The following is a 23,948-nucleotide window of genomic DNA, read 5'->3' on the forward strand; positions in this document are numbered from 1 at the left end:
TACTAATGACTATGCAGTATCTTCATTTACAAAAAGCTCATGCCATAGCTATATCTTGAATTTCTTAGCCCCCTGGGTGTTCCTCAAAGTCAGTGGGAATCAAGAGTAAAATTACGAAGTACTGATTAAGCCATTTATATCACTGGTGTCTCTATACAAATAAACTCCCTCCAGAGACGGTGAGGCACCTAGAGGCTAAATATCCCTTAAAATGAGATTAATCACATCCTCAGAGTGCTTATTTCACTCTATTTCTTGCAAAGGCAGCTAGATGACTCTTAGCTGTAAATGTCAAATAATAGTATCCCTGGCTAAATAAGACAAAATCCACCTTATACATGAAATGTCCTCTGCCAATATGGTCAATGTGCTCAGGTTTTAGGTACCTCAGTCAAGAACATCCTGTAGACTCAGTCCCATCCTATGCCACTGTACGGAATGCTGAACCATTTGCCTGGACCTAGATGTCTAATGACCTCTGAGTCTCTCTAGGCTGGCTGAGACACCACACAGAAGTCTCCCAGACTTCTGGAGTGACAGCTGGAGGCTAGTGGCTTATGTCCTCATATCTCAAATGTTAAAGTCTAGGAAATTAAATCCAGGGTGTAACAACTACAATCAATATGGGTGGCTGGATCTATTCAGTCTTTGTTGCCCTATTGACTTTTGCCTTGATTGTTTTTAGTTGACATGACCACCTATGGCAGGCAGGAACTAACTCCACAATTTGCTTGTGGGCTCCTTGATTTTTAGCTGTGAAGAAAGATGACTTCACACATTGTGGCTATCAAGTATAGAAGTCAGTTTTAAAGAGTACCTGTTGCCAAACAGACTCATAGTGTTTTAAGATTTTCATGACAATGGCTTCTTTCTGATTAGTGTCATGTTTAAGGAAGAACTGATAAAGAATTGATGGGTTTTGATCTGATAGCAAAGATTCTTGCTTGGGGTAGGGGTGGCTGACAGTAGTGCTGTCCACTTTGTGTGACTGAAAGAAGTACTATGCTGTCTCCCAGGGATCAAATAGTCTCTGGCAAATTAAAATATTTGATGAGCAGTTAGATGTGCTATGGTGTCTCCATAGGCAAAAATAATTTATGTGTTCAGATAAATGTTAAACCCAGCTTTCTAAGGTTAATTTTCACTTTGAACTATGGAAATCTTTGGTCTTCAGCCACTCTGAAAACCAGGTACAGAACTTTCTGGATTAGGAGTTTTACCCCACCAATGTTTGAAAGTCTGTATTTTCTTTAACAAGAGATTTACAGAGTTTTAGGTGCATGGCAGTCTTCCCGATTCTAACAGTAAAGAAATTTCTAAGATGTAGGTATTAAATGATCTTCTCTAAGTTGGTAAACTACCTGAGACTGTCTGAATGAAGCTGTCTGTGAATTAACTAACGCATTATTGTTCCCTCTTCTGTACAGAGTTTTTTTGACATTTTCCTGTTCTGAAATCTTGATAATTCTCTCATGGAAGTTCTGAGAGCTGGAAAGCAATTTTGTCCAACCAGAAACAGACTTGCTGTTCATAAATAGCTTTCACAGGAGAAATTTAGATACTTCCATAGTTTCATGAGGCACAGGATGAAAACCAATAACGTAGTTATTATGAAAAAGAATGGAATAATAACATTTTAAAGCTATTACTTTTGATCCATAAATATGGATTATATACTACTTTTCATCCATAAATCTCAAAGCTCTTTATTAAGTCTCTAGTATTTCCATTTTGCAGATGTCCAATATTCAAGGTGCATGCCAGGCCAGTGGCAGTACAAAGAATGAACATGGTCTCTTGAATGCTAGTTTAGTTGAACGCCCATTAGACTACTTTGCAATTCTACTTAACACAGTTGGTATTTTTACACAGCACAGTATATACTACAGGGATACTGAAACTGGGAACCTTACTAGAATATGACCAAAATTCCAAGTTTGTAGGCAAAACACTGGTTTAAACAGGTCAGTATAAGAGACAGTGAAGAACGAAATGCAGAATGAACAAAGTATAAGACTTGAGTACATTTTGTTATGGCTTAAATTTAGCAAACTGCAAAAAGAGCACAGGAAGACAGGAGAAAGAAATGGAGAGAGGCAGGACACTGAGTGTCCATATGCTTTTATATTATAGCATTGAAGGCAGCATTCAAGCGGACTACAATTTTTTAAAATGGAATATTGCTTCAGTGGAAAATGTTGATTTGCTGAAACTGTTTGCAGGAATGTAGACATGTCTGATGGATGAAAATCTCCCTCCCTGGCTCCTTAGCAAAGCCTCCTCTCCAAGCTACAGGACCATCAGCAGACCACCTGGAGGGATATTCCTGAGCCAAGAACGTGGAAGTCTTGAGAGACCTGATCTCCCAAACCTTCTTGGCTTCTTGCAGCTTACTTGATAATGTGCCAGGTTTTTTTATTCTGGGTCTTCTCAGAGCAATTAGGGCTCCAACACTCCCCAGGTCCATGGCAGTCCACCTGCAATATAAAGCTTTTGGCTACTATAAGTTACAATGGAAAAAGTTATGTAAAAAGTCAATGTTTTTCTTGGACTTCGAAGACCATTTCCCTGCCATGTTTTTTGTTCATCAGATATTGTTCGACTGTTATAAAACCAGTGTTTTCAGGTTGTGGTAGTGCTAGGTTGAACTTCTCTGTAGGGTCCCTGTTGCTTGACTCTGTTCTGAAATAAGATTAAAACTTTCAGTTTAGGAGAACAAGTTTAATGTTGTTAAGTGAATTATAAAACAGAACTAAAAAGTCATGCTCTGACATATTTAGAACACCCAAATTATTTTTATGATATGGAAAAGATCACTCATTTCATATTTCCAGGTCCTTGTCCTGTGAGGGAGCTGTCTGCACGGGTTACTACTGCAGATGAGTCTGCGCTGACTGTCATGAGAGAAAAGCCAAAATCAAAACCAAACTCCAAGTAACTAAGAGCATTATAAAAATCTTTTAGGCTAAACAATCTCCATTGTGGATTCCAACAAACATTGTGTTTTAGAAAAACAAACTTGATTAGCATCGTTGCTTGCTCTTATTTACTACTCAGAATGTAAGAAGCTTAACTGTCCTGATATTTTTTTAAACTTTCACAGATTTCTGAAGATTTGCTGGTGAAATCTTGTCTCCATTAAAGTCAATAAAAATTTCATTATGACTTCAGTACATCCGGAATCACCTCATCTTCAGTACGGGTTTGTGGCTGTTATGACAGAATAGCTCCTATCTTCTGGTTTTGTCACGTTTTCTACTTTCAAAAAAGTAACATGGTTCAGATCTAATTGGCAAGATTAAGCTTTTTAACAGACCCATGTTTTTGACATATCTTTTCAATGATCTTCTTCCTATGGATCTTGTCTATTGCTTAATGTTGCAGTGTTCTCATATGTGTAATGTACTCAGTGATTAAATTTAGCATTTGATACAGATCTGTATAATATGAGTGATCAGATTGATCCAGTCCATCCCACCCCTTTTACCTTTTTCTCTGTAGTTAGGTACAGATTCCTGTTTTTAGGGACTGTATGTTATCTGAGAGGAAATTGGGCAATGGGAAAGTGTAGGGGAGGAAGCTGCTTTCAAACACATACACAGGAAAAAGACAAATGACAGGAGGTGCAGCTGTGATTTTTTAACATTTAATGCTTTTTGTCAAGGGAGTGGCAGCATAGGAAAGATGAATGGTCTGTAAATTTAATGCAAACCAAATATAAACTGAGTATCATGAATCGTGAAGTTTAAGGATGTCATTGTGTATTTATTGAATGTTGCCGAAATCTGTGGAAGAACTGAATCAGCTTTTGACATATATCAAGTAGTTACTTTCTCATGGTTTTCTGTTGGATGATATGACACTGGAATTTTGCATTCTTTCTTCCATGGTTTCCACTTCTGCCAGTACTTAGAGAATGCTGTAAAACCTGTAAATTTTTTTTCCAATCTAGACTCTGCTTCCCTGTGATATTTGCATGCAAGCACAAGTTCATTCCCCAGCTTAGATTGCGCTTGGATGCACAGCTGATCAGAGGTGGCGACAGCCTCTGCTATGGCCTACGCATACCTGGTGCCTTAGGTGGTGGATCAAACTCTTGTTCTTGTGTTACAAGCACACTGCATCTGGGAATGATGGGCCATGCAGTGGAACATTATGTGAACAGATTTCCAAGGGTCACTTTTTGCTGTGTAAAATCTGTTTGCTCTAAGCCCCTGCTCCAGTGGAGTGTCACCTAGACACGTTTGGAAATGGATGGGTCCCAGGTATTGGCATAGTTATCCTTAATCTTAAAGCTCCTTTTCATCTAACCGTATAGATAAAGCTTTGGGGTCCCATTGCAATTGAATACTAGTTGTGGCAAGAATCTACATTTTATGCAAAACAAGATACTCCATTTTGATGTAAACAAATGAGCCACCTCTCTGTATGCTCTGTTTCAGATCAGGGCTGGCCTTAAAAATTGCACAGAACTGCATGGAAGATAAAGAAAAAAACAATTATCCCGTAGAAAGGAACAGAGAGATGTAATGGAATAGTTGGTGGAATGGCTTAAAATCCAATTTCAATAAAATAATTTTTGCACCCAGAGGTAATACACGAGAAATTAACTACTTACAAAGCAAACAAACGTCTTAATGATTTATGATGCCATTCCTTGATCATCACGTGGAGAGTTAAATTATCTAGATGGGATACACAGGGTTGTGGAATTACACATTGCTTTCTTCCAAGATATATGAACTCCATGTGTTATAACTTCCTTGAGGACTGCATTGTGGTTAGGCCACTTTCTGTTTTTTCAGTTTTCTTGTGAGGAAAAACTAATCTCACAAAGAAAAAGCAGTTCCCTAGAATACAGTCTGGATTTTATTAGGCACACATTACTACTGCTTCCTGATGTTGTTACTCTTGCAGTATAACTTTTGCACCAATTTATGAGCAATAGTGTGACACAACATCCCAAAATGCTCTCAGAACAACTTTATAGATGACATTTACAGACACTTAGAATTTAAATGCAGTGAGTACATAAGAAAGCACATGTAAATAAGGACCTGGCCCAGTATCTACTCGGGTTAGTGGCACAATTATCAGCCATTTAAGTAAGTCAGATTCATAGGCATGAACTTGACAATTCTTTTTTCAATAAAAATGCATTTCATATGAAGGAAACTAACCAAGCAATTTAGGGTTTACAGCAGATGGAAAGTAGAAGGTGTATCACAATAACATTTGAAATAAGTATCTAACATAGCTAACATTAAAAAGCAGAGTATGCCTTGCCTTGCCCTGCCTTACCTTGCCCTAAGTTGCCTTGCCTTCCCTACCCTACCCTACCCTACCCTACCCTACCCTACCCTGCCCTTCTCTACTCTCTCCTGTCCTGTCCTGTCCTGTCCTGTCCTATCCTGTCCTACCCTGTCCTACAACACCCTTCTCTTCTTCATATCTAGACTTTGAAGTTTACTTTTTGGCTAGTGCTGTCAGTGGCATGTCTTTTCTAGCAGATATTTAGGAATATGGAGCAACACAAAACAGTGATTAACTGCAAAGCTAGATGCTGTCAAAAGCAAGATGTGAAAATAAAGTGAAAACCAGAAAGAATCAAATTTTTCTATTCTCAGTTACATTAAGCACACAGTGATGACTTTTCTGACAAATACCTTCCTAGGAGGAGGAATGAGACTGAGATGAAGGTCCAGTGTGGGTGCACCCAGATCAAACATTAAACCTTATTTATTCCTACCTGTTTTTTGGAAGATAGGAAAGACAGGGATGTTTTAAGTATACTAATCTATTAGCCTAAGAATGATAGAAATAGGCAGCATGCAGTACTGCTTGTTTTTAATGAGAAGCATCACCTCACTGGGACTTGGGTCTGTGGCAACGCTGGCTCCCTTGAGGCTTCTGGCCTTAGCCTGGTGTGCAAATTTTGATTGGCCAGACTGATGACCTGGCTAGGTAGCTATTTTGAAATGGGGGCCTGCCAATCAAAGCAAACTAGTTACAGCCACATTTTGCTGCAAAGAGTGTGTTTTCCTTCTTTTTCCCCTCCTTCACTGAAATGTATTTATTCACATAGAGGATATGTGAGCAGCTGGAGGCAGTTATGCATCTGTTTTGCCCATGTTCTAGGACAACCAGATGCGAACAACCTAGATTTAAAAGTCTGTGTACATGTTAGCTCATGCCCAGCTCTATGCTAACACAGCTAGTTCCCAAATTTATACAACCACGTTAAAAACTGGGCAGTCTGGGCACATGTCCCCCAGGGAGGCAGACTTGTGGCCTTCCTGACATAAATTACCTTTACACTGTGGGGGTCTCCTCCAACAGGATTACTTTGCTGGAGATAGGCACTCATGTTAACTTTGATTTATTTTATGGTGTAAGAGGCAGGATTATAAGTGCTGTTTTCCCTTTTGCTTTTTCAGTTTTTACTTAGGCTTTATTCTAAGCTGTGACCTTAATTAACTTTGGGACAGTTTTCATTAAGGAAAAGGACATGTTGCAGGGATGGCCTATAGCTTTTTGACTCAACTTGAAGGAAAGGGACCATGGGCCCCATGCAATAGAGCAGTCTGAGATACTTTGGCATGCTGATTGTACAAATATTATTACTTAATTAAACGAAGTTAATGTTCATGCCCTGTAGAAAATTTTGTGTCATTTAAAATTATCCAAATGCATACTAACTTTATTTACAGTATCTTAGAGTAGTCCTATCACTTGCCTTGAAGATTATTATATTTAGGAAAACTAATAACTGCAGTGTAATTTGTAAACAGAATTATAACTTTATTATAAATATGCTATGAATGCCTTAAAATAGGCTTGATAATGAAAACTATGGCACAATCTTTTCCATCTTTTCGTAACTCAATAAAGTTCTTTTTTTGGTTGGCCAGAACTGGCACAGAACAAATAAACCTAATAAAAATGCTCTTAGATTTATTTGTGTTATATACTGTTCACTTACAAATGTATTACAGCTACCAGGTTGAAAGGTTCTCTGTTTCTAATACAGCTGCTGAAATGGACTGAACAACTCAGTCTAAAACCTGTAAAGAAAAGTATTGTTTTCAGTTAGAGATTGAAAAGGGACAGGATAAAGGCTAAATATCAGTGTAAATGAATACACTGTCTCTCAGATCACAACAATATTGTGTGTCACTCACAGTTCAGGTACTTTTTTAGATATGTGGGCAGTTTCTGCCATTTCTGGGATTTAATTGCTAAAAGCAGCAGTGACTCAGCATTTTAAATGTTTTTGGTTTTATTTTTTCTAAATACTGGTTTCTAAGGTGGTACAGATTCTAGAACTAGCAACCTCTGGATTTCCCCTTGGTGGTTTACTAACAGAGAATCTAGCCATTTACATCATCAGTGGCAAAGAAACCTCCAATTTCGCATGCAAAACTGTAATATTGCAAGTGTTCAAATCTTAACCACTGTATGTCTGTTTGCGTTAATTCACAGCAGCACCCGAAACCACAGGGAAATGGCTTTCATGGGAGACACGGTAAACAGATAAGCAGTACATAAAATACAAGCATTTGAAAAGAAACAAAATCGTTGCAAAATGAATGCTGTAAGATGGGCATAACAGTGACATAGCAGTCAAGTTGGATCTTCCACCCATGTATAATCTGAACTATTTTTACACATGATGGTTTATAATAGCTCTTTGAATTTCCTATGGTTCTGCCCAGTTTAGACATTCATTCACAGAAAACAGCCAGCTGAGACATTAATAACTGAAAGAAGATACTTTTTTCAGACCTCAGTAGAAAATATATTTCTATTGTTTCCATAGCATAAGCCAGAAAAGCTGATTATCTTTGCTTTGGTAACACACATTCTCTCTTGCTTTCTCTCTCAGTGTAAATATATATCTACATACACATGCAGATATGTAGAAATACGTTTGTATTGAAAAGTGTATGTATTTCACATATTGTGTAAAAAATGCGATTTTCAACAAAATGCAGTAAAAATACATCATGTGAACCAAGACTGCAAAACAGGCAATGTAAATATTTTCACAAAGGGCAGAGTGAGTGGGAGCATGAAGACAATATCACTCATATATATTTTCCCTGAGGCGACTATAATTAACAGCTCTGCACTTTCTTTACAATGACTTTCGCAACGTAGCAGTATTTACTTAAATTAAGTAAGTTGTCAAATGAATCATCCCAGCATGATCTGTATCTCAAGTTGTTTTCCAGCATTCATAGTTGCAACTTGAATTTCATTTTGCACTCTTGATCTAATTAAGATTATAATTTTCTTATGTGTTTGTGAAATACACAGACAGTGGTAGACACAAAATTTAGTTGCAAAAAATGCCCACAATGGCAGCACTGCTTAGAATGACAGATGTACTCCTGGAAGTTGTTTCCATCAGATGGTAATTTAACCTATGTCTGTGTCCTTTTTGCTTTTATCTGTTATTTTATCTCTTATATGAATTAAAATGTTTGCCTTCTCTCTGTCTGTCTGTCTATCTGTCTTGTTCTGTTTTTATTTTGTTCTAGTAGAAGTATTGTAGGTATTAAGTTTCCCACATGAGAGGTAAGCAAAGACTCAAAATTCTGCAGTGTTTATTTGTAAACCATATGAAGGCAGTGAAGAAGATTCAGTTCTTCTCCCCTGAATAAAGTAACATGTAATAGGATAGATTGCTTCAGGATGTGGAATGGGATATCTATCACCAAAAGCTTTTGAGACCATTTCAACAAACCTATTTTTTAAACAACAGTTTAAGTGTACATGGCTTAGACTTGGACTACGGATTGAATTAAATTCTCTCACAAGGTCTTTTCTAGCTTTATTTTCTCTGTTCTTTACTTCTGGAAGAGTGTCCCTTCTATTCCATCTAAGAAAGGTTGGAAGATTTGGCTGTTGTCACCTCAGCAGCCTTATAGCCAGGCGCTGGGTGCTTATGCACAGTGTCCACTTTGCTTCACGGAGCTAATGTAAAATTGTATCAATAAATCAACTTTTATGATCATTGAAAAAGATAAGGTGATGATACATTTCTGGTCATCTCTATGCAGAAAGAAGTGGGAAAAGGGCATTTCTTCATCTTACATGAGATGGTTGTCCCTTATAACATAGCTTACCCACTGGTATAAGGGGGAATCCAAGCAGGCAAAACTGGAAATAAAACAGAAAAATAAATATTTCTAGTCTTTATTTCATTCTTGAAAATAAACGTTGTTAAGTCTGGCTAATTAAAAACCCAAACCAACAAACAACTAAAAGTATCCTCCAATGACTGCCTGAGAAATGGAACCGAGGAAACCTGGTTCCCTGTGGGACCATCCTCTCCTCTTAACAGCCCTTCTCCCAGCTTCTCCTAGAGCTTGCCACACAATGCTCCACTTCCTCATGTGATCTCAGCAACCACCCCCACAATACTTTCAGCTTCGTACCATAGTCCCAAAACACATTTTTCTGCTTTCTTGCTGAGCAAGAGGCAGTGTGCCAAGTCAGTAGTGTCAGATGCACATTCCTGACTGGCCTACCAGCCACTACCTCTTTGTTGCGCCTCCCCTTTTGCCTGAGGGGGAACATGGATGGGGATCTCTACTCTTACCATCTTATTTTCATGGTGAATATAAGAATATAATACATCTCGGATTCTCCATCGCTCTCCAAGATATTTTTTAAACAGCTTAAGAATTTCATAGGTTACTGGTTAAGGCGAAATGGGAAGAAAAGGGAAAGACAGGGCACAGTCAGATGGACGTGAAGGTGGGCATTATTTAGATCTTACTTTCCTAGAGAACTAAATTGAGGAAATTAGTTATGACAATTTCAATTTAGTTGGATAAGAAAAAATGCTAGAAACCATTTAGCATTTTTCATGAGAAAAAAAGACTACTTTTTTCCTTCTTTTGGAAAGATCATTCTTCTCATTTTACATTTGAAAAAGAAATCATTCAGAGTAAGTTGTCTGGTCTCTTAATTTATTGTTACTGTTCAAAGGTTTCCTTGGTGTATGACATTTGTGAGCCTCTGTAACAAGGCCAAGTATGAAAACAAACGGAGAGAAAGTCCATGGGCAACCAAACTCAGGCATAATAGAGAAAACCTCTTTAAGGGTTTTGCTATTACATAGAAAATTTGCTCAATAAAAATAAACCAAACCAGAAAATTATCTGGATTTCTTTCTTTCAGGCAAAGTAACAGTCTATAAACACCAAACAAATAAGCTAAAAAAAACCCCAAAACCAAACAAAACAACATCCCAGCCTAGCTCTCCCTCCACCTATAGCAGTTTTTTATTTTTCAAGCTTTACTAGGCTCAGATGAACCTGGTGACATCAGTGTCTGGTGACACAGGTCTGCATACTCTGGCACTGCCACTGAAAAGCCTCTTATTTGTCACTGTGTGCCATCGCTAAAGCAAAAAGTATTATTTTTAGAAGGTCTCAGCCATGGGGAACTGTAGGATCTGTGCACATTACCACCCTGTATTAAATATTACTGAAGTGCAGCATCCTATTCAGTGGTCAAAATGGAAATATTGGCATGGTCATTTCCAAGTCTCAGGATAATAATAATCTATCCTTCTGCCCTTCTCTGTAAACTGTAGTTTGAAATACCTTTATTTATTGGTTAATGTTAAGAAATCATTAAAACTAAGTTATAGCCCACTGACTTTAACTAGAAACCTTTTGGGAATATATATGTAGGAGTATTTAAGATCAAAAGTAAAATTAATGTATCGAGAGAGGTGGGGTTTTTTTGGTGGCATCCAATGATCACATGATTTGCTGTAACTTTGCCAAACTGTTCAAAGTGGCAAATTAGATTTCTTAATACAGCCAATTGCTCTGTCTGCCTTTTGAGAAATTCAGTGCTTTCTTGTCCACGGTGCTCCCTTTACCCGTATTTTCTTTTGGGATTGTTTTTGTAGCTATTACTTTATTCTTCAACTGAAATTAAACTTCAATTGAGTTTACTATTGCCAGAGCACCATTAATGCTGCTATGGAATTTTAAGAACCATAGACATTAAATATAGCTTCGCTTCCCTCAAGGAAAGATGTTGCCAATCAATTCACATCTGACGTTCCTGAAAACAGCACAACAGATGACAGCAAGAATGTAGAGAACAAAGAGCTGTTATATATGCCATATTTTCCCCATGATTAACTGTGCAGTATTTTATGTCTTTTCCAGCAGTGCTGGTTATTGTTGATTTCACTATTCATGCTTTTATGTACAGTTTTAATGAACTGTAGGACAGATAGAAAGCACCTCACTTTACCAAGTAATGTCATGCATATAACTGGAATAGAGATCACGACCTCTTGATCAAAATAAAAAAAGGAAAAAAGAAAAGAAATATTAATCATTCAGATGTCTATTAACAGTTCACCTCTGCCTCCTCAGACTATTTGAGCACCAGAGCAAATTTATGACCAGTAGAGGGTACTAGTGCACATACACAGAAGTCAGTAAGTAGCACCAAAGATGGCTGGATGAGAAGTTTGGGTTAAAATTGTAGAGAACGCACTGGTGTTAATGTGATAAGACTTAATAAGATATCATTAGACAGTCTGCATTATATTCTCAGATACTGAAAAGTCCTTTCAGCATCAACACAATACATTCTTATTTAAAGTTAGGTTGTTGTGACATGCGCTTTGGAAGACCAACGTTAATGTCAGATAAAAGAGCTTCATTCTGCTGCACCAATATTTTTGAGATGGATTTTCAGAAAAAAAGAAGCCTTGGAAAGACATATACCACTAATATCTATACAATACTGTGAGGTAGCTTTTTCTTTTTAAAATGAAGGTTGTATCTATAACAACAGTGTCATGCAATCAGAATTATTATCATTGGGAATCAATAGCCCAGGTGAGAAGTCATATTAACACAGCTGTATTACTTTTTTTCACAGCTACATAGGTTATCTCTGGACTGTGTACAGTCCCTCAGATTTGACCCCTAATTCATATCCAGACATGTAAATAAAACTTTGCTGATTTTTAGAATTGCTGAGCTATCATCCCTTACTGACGACAATGGGAGCTGTGTTATCTAAGTATTTATTTATATCTCCTCTTTGACCTTGTCCACGGATCCTTGTCCAATAATCCCATGCACTGGAGCTTATTCAGCGTTCTACCTTCTGAGCACGTTTGAACAGCTGCTATTCATTAAAAGGAAAAGAAAACAAAAAACCCAAATCCTATAACTTCAATCTGAGAGGGATATCATTCCTTCTTTTCTCTCCAAATGAATGATTTCCCTAAAATATATGTATGTCTGGCCCAGGCCCAGGGCTTGTAATAAGTTTTCTATGCACAGAGATATTATGGCCTTAAGATCCAATATCCTTTGCCCTACAGGGTGAGAAAAGGGAGCTTTATCCTGTTTGTACAAGGGTATATGCAGAATTCAATCCATTTGTTGCAAGGGCTGGAATGAACTTTAAGTGTTTCCATGTAATAATTTACTTATTAAAAAGTTCCTGTTCTTAATTTTGTGAAGTCTTTTGCATATAGTAGTCTTGCTTTTCACCTTTGGAGCTCTGCATTGTTGGATTCTAGGTGATCAGTCCAGATACTATTTATTCAAAGTTAACACAGGTTTAACCAGTTTGGCTCTCATTAAAAAAAAAGAATTGTACTCTTTGAGAGCTCAGAATGACTTTTCACAGAGGAATAAAGGGGGGAAAAGGATCTGTATCAGAATGATAAAAAAAAATCTCAAACAGCTAACCACTGACTTCCTATAATATCATATTATGAATTAAAAACATGGCAGTGGAGGGCAAGATTTTATTGTTACTGGTTATAGTCATGGTAGCTTTGCAACCCGAGGGTGAAAGACCACTGATGTCTGATCAGCTGGGTAGCTCAGTTTCAAAACTCAATCGAGAGCTGTGATCAGAGCACAATTCACTTACCTAAACATAAAGATCTTGTGCCAGCTGAGATTCCTTAAGGTACCTGAGATGATACCCAAAAGGGCACAGCAGATATGACACGAGAGCCATAAGAGACGTGTGCCCTTTTGGAAATGCATCTGGAGGCTGGAGGGGATGGGGAATATTTTACAGCATCTTAGATGCCTCTAGACTTCCTTGTTTAGGTACCTGAATAGATTAACTTATTTCTAAATAAAAATATAAATATAATATTTAGCAAGAGTCTTCTAAGTTTGCTGTGTCAAAACTTTGGATGACAAAAAGGAATATAATTTTGAAGACTAATGCCAGAAAGCTGGTTTTCAATAATCTGACAGTTACAGTGTCTTTAACATTCACAGTTCAGAGAGTTTAGGCCCTTTGAATGAAAGGGCCAGACTCTGTCCTGTTTATGTCAGCATGTGCTGCACAGCTATGATAGAGCCCTGAACTAGGTCCAAGCTTATAATATTTCAATGACAGACTAAAACCTGGAAAATCTTTCTGCAATAAGAGTTCTTTAGAAGAAATAGAGATTTTTACTGAAGATAAGAAGATGAAGAGGAATAAAGAAAGTGGATGAAAAAAAGGTAATGAGGAGACATATTTGAAATTGGTTATGACAAATGGCAAGCAGCCATCTATTGGCTTCTTTTTACATCTTGGAAGAAGTGTAGTAAAGGCAAGCCAGTTCCTATAATTTTTTTAGCTCCGCCAGAGAGCATTTTTTCCATGCCTTGCAAGTTTTCCCTTTTCTATTCCCAACTTCTTCCCATCTGGGAATTTGTGGTTGTGAACAGTTAAAACTTAATATTTAAAAATATACATATATTTCACTTGAAATTAAGATTTTCGGTAAAGTGACTGGATTCCACTTTTGGGTGGAATATGGTGAGATGAATATGTGCAATGGATGGCACTGGAACGCTGGCTGAGTGCTTGAAGAGAAAGTTGGGAGTTTTTGTCCAGCTCCAGAGTTTTGATTTTATGGCCCATTATTAAGTTATAATTAATATGACGAAAACCAAAGGATCTTTTAACACTACTTTTTTCTTTTATTAATTTTAAATTAATGATTTTACAATATTCATCATGGGATTAGTGTCAGGATACTGACTATCTTCACTCTAAGTCTGGTGGTTATCACATTGCTATGATATTCATAAAGGAGAGGGAAAGCTGCAGTTGCTCTAATGCCTTGGCATCGATAGAGGCAGCATATGAAAATTACCGTGACACTAAGCCTTGTACTTGGGTTTTATGGTAATGCAGAGTTCTAGGGTTGGGACTAGACTTGCAATTCCAGGGCTGGATAATTAATAAATATCCTGAGAACATTTACACAAAGCTGTAGTTGCAGCAGCGTCTGATCTTTAGACATGTCTTAAATCACCATTTCAAATCCGGACCTCTTTCAGTGATTTAAATCAGAGAAATAGGCTGTTTCAGAGGACTCTCTTCTGTCTGTGTATTGCTTCATTTTCATCCCAGTACCCCAGTTAGAGTAAAGCAGATATCTATCCTGGCAGATTAGCAAAACTGTTAAAGACTGACTGAGCAGGGGAATGAACCCACCTTCAGGTCATTGGTCTGGAATAATGTTCAGGCAGTGTCTGAGAACTCTCCAGGATTTAAATGCCTCTGTTTGTCTTCTGCTCCTTGTTCTTTCCTCTACTGATTTTGTTGTCAAGATGTTTTGGGGCTTTTTTTTTGCTCCACTTTGGCGTGACTTCAAGTCTGCCTGCCCATCTCTTCTCTTAAACTGTCTGTTTCACTAATCTCCGTTGCTGGCTCATCTTCAAACATTTTCTTTCTTAGCTTCTGCTCTCATGTTGCTGTACACCTTTGGAAAAAAGTCTCATGACCATGTAGGATTACAGAACTCTAACTTCATTCTTGCCCGCTTTTACTCTGCCATTCTTCAGTCAAGCGTTACCTCTTGGCAGGATGATGTCCGAGGCCTTTCATAACTCACTGCCTTTAGCCTCTGTTGTAGAAAAAATATGGTGCTCTCCTCTGTTTCTGCAAAGAACACTGATTTATCTTTTAGAGAATCTGTCCAGATCCAGGGAGTTGTCTCCACTTTTCCACTTTTCTTCCTGTCATTCTGTTCTACTTCCCTTGCCAGTGACACTGAAGTTTTAGTCTTTTTTTATCTTGGTTTTTCTTCAGTTTTAACAATGTTTTTGCCTCTTTCCCTCCAGCTTTTTCTGTTCATTATTCTTTCTCTCTCATCTGTCAGATTCCTTCACACTTTTTAATCTCCACCATCCTTACAAATACAAATGTAAAAATTACATCTTCACCTCTAACTACAGTATTCCATTTTTTCCACTGATGATATATCCATCACCAGCCTTTACGGTTTTTCACTCCCCAGTCCCCCACTGACTAGCAAATTGGGGATATTTTCATACTTCTTAAATTGTGCTTATGTTGGAGTTTAGTCATGAAAGTGTCAGGCAGTCATTAATACTGCTTACACTGAAGAACAGTCCAAGCTGCAATCAAACAGGGTACCAGCTGGTGCAGATTCCTCTTCCAGGTTCTCCATTTGCATTTCATCCTGTGATTCTAGGAACTGAAAACACAGGACTGGGGTTCAGTTTTGGTGCCTTCTTGCTCTATCTCTCTTTTCCCTCCCCCTCCTGTTTCTGTGTTCCTTAAATGCGGTTACATGTTGGCCAAGATCCAATGGGATGTTTGGAGAGTAGCTAACAGCACTTACTCGAAAAAAACCCAGGAGCTATGTCCTCAAATACCCTGAGACCATCAAAGGCCTAAGGTCCATGCCACCTGCAGCATGGGCAAATAAATCACAGTATCATAGCATTAGAGAAATGTGGGTTGGAAGGGGCCCCTGGAAGCCATTAAGTACCTCCCATGTGGAGCAGGGCAAATGGCAACAGTAGACCGAGTCAGACTCGGTCTGGCAGAGTTTCCAAGATCTCTGAGGATTAAATTTTCTTCATATCTGTGGTAGTGCATGCAGGATTATCTTGATAGCTCTTTGCTGGACTCTATTCAGTTTCTTCACACCCCTCTCGAACTGGCGAGAGCACAAAATTGAGCAGATTATGCCAAGCATAGCCTCAGTGGCACTGGGTAAAAGACAATCAATCATAAGTTCCCATTATCTTCTGGCTGTGACTTCAGGTTTCTTACTTTTCCTTATTCGTGGTGATAGTTCACTGTTGTCTCATTTTGACCCTTCCCTTCATTAAAAGCCCTATGTATTTTCCACCAGGGGCTGGGCGGACACATGGGTTTATTCAGCCCCAGGTGAAGAACTTACTGCTTCTTCTTGCTGAACTTCATGGGTTTTCAGTTGGCCAAGGCCTGAAATTTGTCAAGGACCTTGGACTGAAGTTATGTTGTTTGGCAGGTCAGCTGCTACTCCTTATTTAGCACCACCCACAGATTTGCTGTAGGTGCCCTGAGCCAGTGTACCAACAAGAAGCTGCTTTCTTCCCCCATTTCTGCTCGTGCTGGCATGCACGTCACCTCAAAAGATGAATTCACTGTTTCAAGTTCCAGCAGCTAGAGATGGTTCTGACCCTTAATTGAACTATTTTTCCTGTTGAGTAGCTCTAGGTGTCTCTCCACTGAGCATGCAGGATCATTTAGCTTGTGCTTTGAAGAAGAGGCATATTAGAGCCTCAGTCACATTTGGAAATGGAATTTAAATTTCATCTAGCTTTAGACAGTTCAAAGTATATGCATGAGCTAGTGTCTGTAGCTAATCCTTACAGCCAAGACAGACAGGCTTCTGGAAGGCAATATAATCCTAGATGGTATCACTTATCAGCTGTTTTATTTGTGCCTTGTTTCTATGTTTTTTTTTCCTCGTGCTTATGGGATGCGTTTAGCTTATGTAGTAATAATGAAGACTGAGGTAGAATTACAATAAAAATAAAGATGTTCAGTATAAGGCTTACAATATAGTTGATAACTATGGATGTATTTTTTTCTCTTAGTTCTTCATCTTATTTTTATAATTTTCCTAGTTGTTCTGCTGGCAGGTCCGGCATTAGATCAGGAAGGCACAGAGGTAGTAAGACTGAGCTCAATATAGCTGTTACTACATCATAATACTTTGAAATAACGTGCAAAATGAGAAACAAAAACCATGTAAAAACTCATTAAGTGGAAGAACATATCCAGTTACTAGCTATTGCCTTTGCTGGTAGTAAGATCATTTAATATATGAACTTAAAATAAAAATATACAAAAAATGCATGAATGTTCTTTAAAAACAAAGGCATCAACATGATGAAGAAAGTGCATAAAAGGGCATAAAACCTTGAGACACAAGTGGAAAAAGGCATTGTATTATGCTCCATGAATTAATTTCCACAGAAACGGCTAGTTTGTAATTTGCATCTTTTATTGGTGTTTTCAGTGCAGTTATGTCCATAAAAAAATCCTGGAACAATGCCTAAAAGTGAACCATGACCTAAAAGTAGTTGAGACTATAGCTAATTTTGTAGTAGCCCTGAGACTCAGGTCAATAGTCGAGCAATATCCTTTAGTGTTCTGGGAGACATGTGCCTGTCAGTAGTGATTGCACACAGAAGGAGAAAAACTTGTCTGACCTAATTTTCCACCCACACACACCTGTTGCAGTAGAAATCTTATTTTACATGTCAAGATTTCTGAAGGAATTGTCTGCCAGCATCCTGCTTTTTCTATCCCACAACAAATTATTCACTGGTTGAATTGTCACTTTATTCTCTTTGCCAAAATATACCAAGAACTAGTTTTGTAACGTTTCAATAAAATCCCTTTGGAACAATGTGAAATTTTTGTGGGTTTTTGGATCCAAGGTTATAATTTAGCCAATTAAAAGGATGGGAGCTATTTATGAAATTTGGATCCAGATCTGGGTTTAAATCCTGAACACCCTTAAACCTGAAATAGCACTGGCAGGACAGTGACTTCCTTTCAGTCAGCTCTGAATTAACTTCAGAGTAGGGAGCAGGGCTGTGAAGAAAGGGCATGTGCACTTTGGACCTTTAGCCAGCAGCTGAAAGCACCCAGGCTCAACCCACAGGCAGATATAAATTTTAATACGTACTTATGGAAATAGGAATTAAGAAAGAAACCTAACATTCAGTCTGGATTTGTTGGGTGAGGAACCAGAAAATCCTAGAGCTCAGTCAACTTTGCCAGGAAGAAATCAAAATATCCATGAACATGGGTTCTTAAAAATTCACCAGAGACCCCTATGTGTTACTGCGACGCTGTGAAGAGGAATGTCAGTAATTTTGTGTCGGTACAGAAGGCTGCTCCAAAAGGAAGGCATGCTCAGACGGCAGAGATGCCCTTATATTCCCTCCTGCATGGGGAACATGTTGACGCCAATAGGGATGTGGGGAGGAGACAATGAGAGATAGAAGAATGGGAATGGTGTGCGTTGGACGTATTTTCTTGCCTCTAAGCCAGAACACCTTCCTGAGGTTGCCTCTGCCTTGTGAGTTTGTTGGTTTGGCTGATAAACAGCTTCAGGTTAGGAGAAGAAAGGAGGCTGATTGCCTTCTGTGCTGTGCCAGCTGCCAGCTCAGTCCTGGTCAAGAGCCAGCTCCGTATGTCCCGGCACCCTCAGAGGAAGAAGACATTGCAGCTTTCCACTGTTTTCTCACTTCTTTTGCCCACTTCAGTTTTGAAATAGTGAACTTTCAAGCTTACTTACCCTCATCAAGAAATTTCTTACCCAGAAGATTATTGTTAGCTCTAATGACTGTTTTCTTTGTATTTGCACTCGCCAGATGTGAAACATGTTTTGATCTGTTTTCTCATTATGAAAATGATTTCATTTATGATGCCCAGCAGGGAGACAGATGATTAACTTCAAGTTTGTAGGTGGAATTAGTTTTTTCTTTTTGAAAGTGATTATCAAGACCAGCAAAACAAAAAAAGATATTATTTCAAGAGTCTGTTCGCAAGTATTGCAGGTCACACTTTCAAAAATGCCTTGAACTCATTCCTGCTTTTAAGTACATACAAGCTCTTCTGTGACAGCTTTTAGTGACAGCCATTTTCATATACTTGACATTTGAAAAACTATTTTTCTGGAATAATTGCCAGTTACAATGTGGGAGGGTTTTTTTGTCCTTTGATTTTTGCCATTAGATTGTTCTCTCAAAAAGTGTATTACCCTTTTTCAAATTCATATTTCAGGACCAGAATACAGAGCTGTGCTTGTCGTTAATTCCTCAGAAAGGAATTTAATGAAACTGTGTTATCAGAATAAATTACCAAAAGATAATTTCATTGGGTTAGGCACCATAAACCACATACTTTTCTTTGCATTGTGGTCTAGACAAGTGGTCTGTGTGGTGGGTGGGGAACCGGCTGACAGGCTGCACCCAGAGGGTGGTAGGAAATAGCTCCTTTTCAAACTGGCAATGTGTCGCAGGTGGGGTCCCCCAGGGACTGATATTGAGTTCAATGCTGTTTAGTATCTTCATAAGTGATCTGGATGACGGGATCAGGCGGGCATTTGAGAAGGGAGAGGCACCCAGCCACCCTACAGGAAGTTCAACAAATGTAAGGTTTTCTACCTGGGAAATCATAATGGATGAACGAGGAACTCCTGGACACAAAGACAAAAAGAGAATTTGCAGAAAGTGGAAGAAAGGACAGGTAGACTGGGAAGTATACAAAGAAGTTGTTCGAGCAGCCAGGGATCAGGTAAGGAAAGCTAAAGCCTAGATAAAATTAAATATATCCAGGGACATAAAGGGTAACAAGAAAAACTTTTATAGGTGTGTCAGTGATAAAAGGAAGACTAGGGAAGATGTGGGCCCCCTCTGGAAGGAAAAAGGAGATCTGGTCATGAGGGACATGGAGAAGGCAGAGGTTCTCAATGACTTCTTCACCTCAATCTTCACTGGCAAAGGCTTTAGCCACCCTGTCCATGTTGCAGAAGCTGAAGGTGGGGACTGGGAGAAGGAAGATCCACCCACTGTAAGTGAAGAGCAGGTTCGTGACTATCTAAAGAACCTGAAGGTGTACAAGTCTATGGGACCTGATGAGATCCATCCATGGGTCCTGAGAGAACTAGCAGACCAAGTTGCTAGGCCACTTTCCATCATATTTGAGAAGTCTGATGGCAGTCTGGTGAAGTGCCCACTGACAAGAAAAGGGAAACATCACCCTCATTTTCAAAAAGGGAAAAAAGGAAGACCTGGGAAACTACAGGCCAGTCAGTCTCCCCTCTGTGCCTGGCAAGATCATGGAATGGATCCTCCGGGAAACTAGGCTAGGGAACATGGAAAATAAGGAGGTGATTGGTGGCAACCAACATGGCTTCACCAAGGGAAAATCCTGCCTGATGAATCTGGTGGCCTTTTATGATGGAGTTACAGCATCAATTGACAAGGGAAGAGCAACTGACGTCATCTATCTGGATTTGTGCAAAGCCTTTGACACCGTCCTGCACAACATCCTGGTCTCCAAATTGGACAGACATGGATTTGACAGGTGGACCACTTGGTGGATAAGAAATTGACTGGAAGGTCACACTCAAAGAGTCACGATCAATTGCTTGATATCTGACTGGAGACCAGTGGCAAGTGGTATTCCTCAGGGATTAGTACTGGGACTAGTGCTATTTAACATCTTTGTCAGAAACATGGACAGCGACATCGAGCACACCCTCAACAAGTTTGCTGATGACACCAAGTTGTGTGGCGAGATCGACACACTTGAGGGAAGGGATGCCATCCACAGGGACTTTGACAGGCTGAAGAGGTGGGCCCAGGCCAACCTCATGAAATTTAACAAGGCCAAGTCCAAGGTCCTGCACCTGGGTCGAGGCAATCTCAAGCACAGATACAGGCTGGGCAATGAGTGGATTGAGAGAAGTCCTGGGGAGAAGGACTCGGGCATGCTGGTGGATGATAAGAAGAACATGAGCCAACAGTGTGCACTTGCAACCCAGAAAGCCAACCAACTGCATTCTGGGCTGCATCAAAAGAGAAGCGTGGTCAGCAAGTCGAGTGAGGTGATTCTGCCCCTCTACTCTGCCCTTGTGAGACCCCACCTGGAACACTGCATCCAGCTCTGGAGCCCCCAACACAAGAAAGGCACGGAGCTGTTGGAGTGAGTCTGGAGGAGGGCTACCAAGATGGTCAGACAGTTGGAACACCTTTCCTACGAGGACAGGCTGAGAGAGTTGGGCTTGTTCAGCCTGGAAAAGAGAAGGCTCCAGGGAGACCTTATAGCGGCCTTCCAGTACCTGAAGGGGGCCTACAGGAAGGCTGGGGAGGGACTTTTTGCAATGGCCTGCAGTGATAGGATGAGGGGTAAGGGTTGGAAGTTGGGAGAGTCCAGGTATATACTAGATATAGGGAAGAAGTTCTTCACCCTGAGGGTGGTGAGACACTGGAACAGGTTGCCTAAGGAAGCTGTGGATGCTCCATCCCTGGAAGTGTTCAAGATCAGGTTGGATGGAGCCTTCAGCAACCTGGTCTAGTGGGAGGTGTCCCCACCATGGCAGGGTGGTTGGAACTAGGTGATCTTTGAAGTCCCTTCCAACCCAAACCGTTCTATGATTCTATGAATCCAGGAGTGCAGCAAGGCTGGGATCTACTTGGCTGGAGAGCAGCTCTGTGGAAAGGGACATGGGGGTCCTGGTGGACAACAAGATCCATATGAGTGAGCAGTGTGCTGCAGTGGCAAAGAAAGCCAACAAGATGCTGGGTTGCATCAACGGAGACTTCACCAGCAGAGATAAAAAAGTCATTATCCCACTCTACTCAGCGCTTCTCAGGCTACACCCAGAATATTGTGTTCAGTTTTGGTCCCCACTATACAAAAGAGATGTGGACAGGCTGAAGAGGGTCCAGAGAAGGGCCACAAAGGTGATCAAAGAACTGGGAAGCCTGCCATCTGAGGAAAGGCTGATAGAACTGGGTTTGTTCAGCCTTGAGAAAAAAAAGGGTCAGGGAGGAACCTTATAGCAGTATTCCCGTATTTTACGGGTGGCAACAAAGAAGATGGAGACTCCCTTTTTACACGGAGTCACATGGAAAAGTTGTTGAGTAATGAGTACAACTTACTTCTGGGGAGATTCTGAGTGAACACAAGAGGAAAATGTGTCACAATGAGAACAATCAGCCATTGGAATAATCTCCCCAGGGAAGTGGTGTATTCCCTAATATTTGACACTTTTAAGATTCAGCTGGACAGGGTGCTGGGCCATGTTGCCTAGGCTGTGCTTTTGCCAAGAAAGGCTGGATCCTTGAGGTTCCTTCCAACCTGGTATTCTGTGGTTCTGTGATTCATGAATCTATGATTCTTCTCTAAACCATCAAGTATTTTGAGTTTGAACTTGGGCAGAGTTTGGCTCAAACGTCAAACCTATTATTTCTGAAATTTCTAGGTCAGTTATTGTCCAGAACAAAAAGCATAAAATGTCTTCTAATTAAAAGACTGGAGTACTCAAAAATATTTGCCAGTCCTTGGTATGTGTATTAAAAATAAATGTTAGTTTAGCTTTTGTGTTTACGTAAGTCTGCAATCTCTAGCAAGATAAATTTATTTTATCATTCTGCTGCAATAATTACCACTCTTCTCTTTCATTGCTTCCTTTGGACTGACAATCAAAACCCAAAACCTAAACAAGGGGTGGTTTTGTACTTGCAAAACCAAAACATAATGCCTGAGGTTTTGCAAAAGCAAAATATTTCCTGGCTGATTCTATCTCAGCTGAATTTGGTGAAATACAGTCATTTAAGTGCATCAAAAGAAAAACTTTCAATGTAAACTTGCAACAATTAATTACAGTATTAGAAGATCTTCCTGAGGTCCTTCCAACTTGCATGATTCTATGAATTTATAGAGGAGCTAAACTTTACTTAGCATTGTTAAATCAATAATATTGTGAGAAAATGGAGGCATAGAAACATAGCCTTGTACTATATTTCAGCTTTCCATCAAATTTGAACTGGTGAAGTGTAAGGAAAAAGAAGAATAATAGAAAAATGAAATTAAAAAAAAAAGAGTAAATTCCAAAATCACCACGTAGGTGTATCAGGCCACTCATATGTCAGCAATATGTTGCTTTTCTATAGATTTAGTCTTTTGAATATATTTTATCGATATGAAGACTTTTAAAGCATGTTTACATTAATAGATCATGATCTAACAGATAGCTGTTGTCATGCTTTTTGTACTCTGACAGCACTTCTACTGTTTTCTGTACAGTTAGCACACTGTTGAGCTGAAGTTTATATCATTATGGCAGCTATGAACTGAGCCCTTTACCAAGAAAAATTATAACATAAACCCTCCATAATCATCAGTCAATGCCTTCAATTTAATTCTAATGTGACCAAGGAAGTAAAGGAGAGTAGCAGATAAAACATAAGAACATGAAGTAATTTCAGAGCTTAAATCTGCTTTCAAAAAATCATATTCTGCATTTTTATTTACATGTTATTGTGAATGCTTCCTTTCTATAGTACTGAAAAATCTGGAATATACTGGTTAGTATTCTGAGTGGCAAAAGTGTACCATCTTCATACTAATATAAAATCATAAATAAAAATTCCCTGTTGATTTAAGGAATTGCTGGCATTGAAAGCATATAGAAGTAAAGTAAACCAAGCAGAACTGAAATTATTATACCTTAGATCACTTCAACATACCCTTATAATACTAGAATAATCAGAAATAATTGTTTATTACCTGGATTGCTTGATAGTTTTCATCTGTCTGGCTACTCAGATACGGTTTTAAAAAATCCCATAAAAGAATCTATTTAGCATTCAACTCACAAATCAAAATTCTCCTGACAACAACAGTATTCTCTTACTGCTATCTTGTTGCAGAGTATTTTGCTCCTGTTTAATGAAAACATAAATGCAATAGTGTCGTTAGCGGTTAATGTAAATTACCTGCCCATTAAATGCATTTCCCATAAGGATTTGAGACAGAAATACAAAAGCATTGAACTCTTAAGGGCCAACCACTATGTGGGATTAGCCTTTATAATGTCCGCAGTT

Source organism: Leptosomus discolor, chromosome 1 (genome assembly GCF_034619465.1).
Source record: "Leptosomus discolor isolate bLepDis1 chromosome 1, bLepDis1.hap2, whole genome shotgun sequence".
In the NCBI taxonomy this organism is placed as follows: domain Eukaryota; kingdom Metazoa; phylum Chordata; class Aves; order Leptosomiformes; family Leptosomidae; genus Leptosomus; species Leptosomus discolor.